Source organism: Limulus polyphemus, unplaced genomic scaffold, assembly GCF_000517525.1.
Source record: "Limulus polyphemus unplaced genomic scaffold, Limulus_polyphemus-2.1.2 Scaffold1825, whole genome shotgun sequence".
Taxonomy (NCBI): domain Eukaryota; kingdom Metazoa; phylum Arthropoda; class Merostomata; order Xiphosura; family Limulidae; genus Limulus; species Limulus polyphemus.
Genome location: NW_013667435.1, coordinates 1 through 6,677, shown reverse-complemented (window position 1 = coordinate 6,677; position 6,677 = coordinate 1).

Sequence of the window (6,677 nt, the reverse complement as noted above, 5' to 3'; positions counted from 1 at the left end):
CGGCATATGTCATCCAGTGGAGTGTAGATAATTGAATTCTACTAGATAACCTACACGGCATATGTCATCCAGTGGAGTGTAGATAATTGAATTCTACTAGATAACCTACACGGCATATGTCATCATTGGGGTGTAGATAACTGAATTCTACTCGATCGAAAAAAAGAGAAAAACATGAACGACCTAGTGAAATTAATCTCATCCAATTAAGTTCATCCATCTGATTGGCAAACCTTAAGTTTTATGGTAACAGCATTCACTTCATTCATACTGTACACGCCCTTTTTAATATCGTCTGTACGCGCATGCGCCACTGCCGATTTTTCGTACTGGCCGCACTGTGTTTCTCAGCGCGAGCGTTTTGGATATTATATTGATTCTAAACTGTGATTTTTCACTAATCTAATTATCCCATTGGAAGTCAGTTATGTTTTAGTTACACGATCTTAATAATTTATATATTGAAAAATAACAGATTTAAAGATTACGTTACGATGTAGTTTCAACTGTTCGTATTATTTTATATTTAAAACCTTTAATTTACATAATTTATCAATACCGGAATCAGAAGTTACCGTTTGTTCTTATTATGTCAAAATGGTCAATGATTTTCAAAGATTCTTTTCCTTAATGAATGTTGTTCGTTAGTTACGTTAAAATTAAGACCATCACCTATCTACTAATATCTATTCATGATGTTAGAAAAACATGTAGGTTTAAGAAGTCTTGATAGAAATAAATAAAAACCTATAACCTGAGTTTTAATTCATTTCTACTAATTATTCATTAATTCTAATATTGTAAACCGTAATTTTGACGGAGTTGTTATTTCTTAAATTACTACTTATACTTACATCTTTCACTACAGTAGACCAGAAAGAAACAAGCACGTCATTTTTAACTCACACGAAAACCCACGGCTTGCGTATAAGTTTGTTTGTTTGTTACGGATTTCGCGCAAAGCTACACGAGGGTTATCTGCGCTAGCCGTCCCTAATTTAGCAGTGTAAGACTAGAGGGAAGGCAGCTAGTCATCACCACCCACCGCCAACTATTGGGCTACTCTTTTACCAACGAATAGTGGGATTGACCGTCACATTATAATGCCCCCACGGCTGAAAGGGCGAGCAAGTTTGGTGGGACGGGGATTCGAACCCACGACCCACAGATTGCGAATCGAGCGCCCTTGCGTACGAGAAGTTTCAAGGAACAAAAGGTCAAATCCGAGAAGGTTGAAGGAACAAAAGGTCAAACCCGTTTTATCTTTCATTAACTTATTGCAGTTAATAACAATTGTGTTTGAATGATTGGTTTAGGTTGTTTAGAATTTCGATCAAAGCAAAATGAGGGCTATCTGCGATGGCCATCCCTAACTTTGAAGTGATAGACTAGAGTGAAGGCAGCTAGGTGACACCACTCACCGCAAACTCTTGGGTTACTCTTTTACCAAAATAGTGAAATTGACTGTTACATTATAAGACCCCCACGGCTAAGACGGCAAGCAAGTTCGGTGTAAAGGTTTCGAACCCGCGACCCTCAGATTGCGAGTCGAGCGCCCCCTAGCCACCAGGCCTCGTGTTTCAGCGGATACGTGAAGTGAACAAAGACAAATAATATTTTTAATCAACGGTTTCTTGAATTTAATAAATGCCGATAATTCTTTAACAACTTTGTAATATTCATCATTACTTAAAAACATTTCAGAATTCGTGATTGATTAACACACGATAATTGATTATTGAGTAATTTTATATTATTCTTTTTATAACACTCATTGTAAAGAGCTGACCCCCCCCCCCCCAGTATATTTGAAGATAGCTTACCGAACAGTAATGAGTGGGATTAGCTGCCATGTCAATCTGGTATATTTAAAGATAGCTTACCGGAACTAATAAGCTGGATTAGCTGCCTTCTTAATCTGGTATGTTTGAAGATAGCTTATAAGAATGTATAACAAACCAATACTCTATGTGAGACACACGGATAATTCCAGGGCTGATTTGTGGTTTTGGGCATGATGACTAGGACTGATTTGTGGTTTTGGGCACGATGACTAGGGTTGATTTGTGGTTTGGGCACGATGATTCTGCTCTGACGGAGTGAAGGAAGATTTCTATCGAGACTTTCTATTTTAAGATTTCAGAAAAAGTGATTTAATTTGTATTTCTCACTCATTAGAGTTGTCAACTAATATTCTGTTCTCATGACGTCCCTCTGGATCGTTGAAACTTCACACCAATATACATTTCCCAAAATAGTACAATTGATGATTTCCCTGTGGACTGATGTCCAGTTAGTTCGATGCGAAAAACAAAGCCATATATAAATTTATGGGCTGCAACTGGTGAATGACCGAGTTATACAAAAGTAACAGGGATCTGATGTTGTTTTTCAACCAGTACAGGGGTTACATCCACAATGAAATAACTTTTTTTATATTCACGATGAAATAACTCTCTTTGTTACATCTACGATGAAATAACTCTTTGTTATATCCACGATGAAATAACTCTCTTTGTTACATCCACGATGAAATAACTTTGTTATATCCACGATGAAATAACTCTCTTTGTTATATCCACGATGAAATAACTCTCTTTGTTATATCCACGATGAAATAACTCTCTTTGTTACATCCACGATGAAATAACTCTCTTTGTTACATCCACGATGAAATAACTCTCTTTCTTATATTCCGATGAAATAACTCTCTTTGTTACATCTACGATGAAATAACTCTCTTTATTATATCCACGATGAAATAACTCTCTTTATTATATCCACGATAAAATAACTCTGTTATATTCACGAAGAAGTAACTCTCTTTCTTATATTCACGAAGAAATAACTCTTTGTTGCATCCACGATGAAATAACCCTCTTTGTTACATCCACGATGAAATAACTCTCTTTATTATATCCACGATGAAATAGCTCTTTGTTATGAAATAACTTTGAGCCGTCCTCTTCCACTTTTACATAAGCTTGTGTTCATATCGTGCTGACTTCTGTTCAATTTCTAGAGTCTTGTTACTTTTGAGCCACAGTATAAATGTTTTCTTCTTACGAAAAACTTTGTGATGCTCTATTGTAAACACTAAACAATCTGGCGTTCTGTGGGTTATAAAACATCAAGTAGAAGGTTAACATATCTATATGGGTTATAAAACATAAAAACTTTGTGATGCTCTATTGTAAACACTAAACAATCTGGCGTTCTGTTGTAAAAACTAAATATCTATGTGGGTTATAAAACATCAAGTAGAAGGTTAACATATCTATACTAGGTTATAAAACACCAAGTAGAAGGTTAACATATCTATACTAGGTTATAAAACATCAAATAGAAGGTTAACATATTTATGTGGGATATAAAACATCAAGTAGGAGGTTAACATATCTATATGGGTTATAAAACATCAGGTAGAAGGTTAACATATCTTTAAGTCTAGCCCTTTGCTATATTTTATCTCCAAGATAAGTCCAAAAGTTACAAATTAATTGGTTTTAGTCATTGACTAAAACAAAACAACACAATGGTATTTAACTCACGTGTTTGTAATTAATATCTTGTGTGAGTGCTAGGTTTTAGGTGTATCTCTGTAATTTTTCATTTTGAATGACTCGTGGTATTTGCCAGATTGGTCAGTATAGAGATGTGTATGTAAATAGCATAGTCACATACCCGAGGCTCAGCTACTTGCTACTCTAATCTAGAAAATATTGAGAAATGAATTTCGTACGATTATTTTTTTATCTCTCATTTCGACAAAGTTAAAATAACACCGGCGGCAAGACTTCGCCGGACATTGTCGACGTCCCCTTCCGTCGAGAATGGGCTCCATCCCTGGTCGGAGCTGCTCATCGATCGGATTCTGCAATCGGTAGCAAGGGTTAAGCCACACCGTTTGGTTTGGCGTGTATGAGGGGGGAGGGCGGCCCGAGGGGAAAGTGCCGTGGTGTGTAGAGTAATCATTTGTGGAATGAAACTATCCGAAGATCCCGCGAAAACATGAACTCTTTTAAATCGGATGTAATTCTGTGCCATGTCTGAGAGGCTGAGAAGTGCCGAACCAGCGTGAAAACCGCCAGGAACGCGAGAACAACCACGACGGTCGCAAGTTAAGTACGTAAAACCCTTTATCCCCTAGGAGTTTCTACCCCTTCATGAAGGGAATTTAACCTTCCTTCACTGCCACATCTAGTAGAAATACCTTCTGATGGATGCAAAAGATCCTGATGACAATCGCCCGGGCTACGAACTCACACCCTAGTCAATGACGTGTCGACAGCCTCGCTTCGCGGAGAGGAAGCAAGCCTGTAAGCGTTTGTATTCAGCTGCCATGATAAACGGGTCAGCAAGGCCGGCTAGGTCACCATGGAAATTTTTGACTGACCAACGACCTCCGGACCTCACTTGCATCAGTGTTCACTCAATCAGTCACCTGAAGTAAATTTATAATTTTTTGTCCCGAAACTTTTAGAATTATTAAACACGGTTTCGTTTTTTCTTTTTCCTCCCAGTGTTTTAGTATTATGAACCATCTTCCTGGAATTGTCCATCCTCTTCATCATTGCTCCAGGTAAGTTTCCAATCATCCGAGTATTACACACTGTTATCTTCACTCGCTCTTCCTTTTTCTTATTGTAGTTTACTAGACAGAGTGTATGTAAAAGATAGACACTTAGCAACAACATTAAGGTTTACTACAGTTTGTAGCCAACCGGGATCCTCTCTGCTCAGCTTTAAATAATTTTTTTAACCAATCCTAGGTAAGATCTACTCCTTATTTGCATAAAGGTCTAAAAGTGTCTATATATCCTTGTGTTCCTATTGGGCACCTTTCTTGCTTCTGGAATTTTCTCTATTGAAACACTATAAGTGCCTTAAGTGACGTCAACAGTGCCGTTATTCTTATTGGCTGTACTTGTTTCTGTAATGTTCTCTCAACTGAAACATCAGTTGTCCTAATCACGTGACTATTTAACTACTTTCCATAAGCTGCTCAAATATTTTTATGGAACGTTACCCGAGTTACTATAGAAGTATCCATAAGAGTCGTATCTTAAATGCCTCGTGACAACAGCGAGAAAAATTCAACAAAAAACAAACTTTATTTCTCTGTGAATGAGGTTCTTTGAAATTCTATCGTTTAACCGGACAACTCGTGGTTTGTACCTTTTACTCTTAAACTTTAAAGCTCAACGCTGCCTCTGCTCTTATTGTACGAACCTGCTATTGATCGACTCAAAGAGACATGCTTGAAAAGAAGAAGAAACCAAAACCTAAATGTAAAGATTAAAATATGTTTTAGGGTTAAGGGTAGGGTTAACAAACATGTGAATATCAGAATGACGGATTTTCTCAACTGTAATTTATCTGTAAGTACATACGAGTGTACGATTGTGTTTTATGTGTTTCGAGTCATAAACTCATGCGTTTTTGAGAAGCCACCTGGACCCCGTTCATACTCAACTGTTTAAGTAACTTCGCTGTATTTCATAATGCTGGTTTATTAACTATATAAACTATTTATGCTGAAGAGCAATAACCTTACTGAAATGAACTAAACAAAAGTCCAAGGTTCGAGTCCGTGATATGTTGGTAAATACGCTCCAGCTTTTAGCTGTGAGCACGTTATAAAAATTGCACTCAATTCCATTATTACTGTTAAGAATCGTGGTATAGGTGGGGGGTGGTGTTGACTATCAGCTCTCCTTTTGTCTGGCAATTCTAAATTAGGGTTTGGATGTTTCTAACCTGATCATTTAGCCCATGTGCCACATAAATTGTCGCTCAAGTTCAAAATAATAAATGCCATAAACTTAGTTGACAGATTCAACAGCGTTTCTATCTTTATTGACACTAGAAAAAAATATGATACAAAATGTGAACTTGTAAGGAGTAAAATGGTTTGTTATGCCTACGCGACTTTACAACCCCTGGATACACAAACCAGTACTTGTATTTGTATGTGTCTCTTTGTTACGTACAAACAAAACCAAAACCAAAAGGTGTTATCTCAACCACCGTTCACAGTTTTCCCAGTGAAATCTTTAAAAATTGGGACGGGCGTCGCCTAGCAGTTAACTTTCCGGGCTACGCATCGAAAGGTCCAAGGTTCGATCAGAGATGTAATTTGGGCACACTCCGCAGTTTCAGCAGTGAATGTGATATAGCTGTGACAGTCATTTCCACTATTCGATTAAGTCTTGTCGATTAGGAGGTTGGTTTTAATGACTCTTTATAAAATGGAAGTATCTGATGTCGTAGTGGTATGACTGGTTATAAAATGGAAGTATCCGATGTGGTATGACTGGTTATAAAATGGAAATGTCCGATGTGGTATGACTGGTTATAAAATGGAAGTGTCTGATGTCATAGTGGTATGACTGGTTATAAAATGGAAGTGTCTGATGTCGTAGTGGTATGACTGGTTATAAAATGGAAGTATCTGATGTCGTAGTGGTATGACTGGTTATAAAATGGAAGTGTCTGATGTCGTAGTGGTATGACTGGTTATAAGATGAAAGTCTCTGATGTCGTAGTGGTATGACTGGTTATAAAATGGAAGTATCTGATGTCGTAGTGGTATGACTGGTTATAAAATGGAAGTGTCTGATGTCGTAGTGGTATGACTGGTTATAAAATGGAAGTGTCTGATGTCGTAGTGGTAT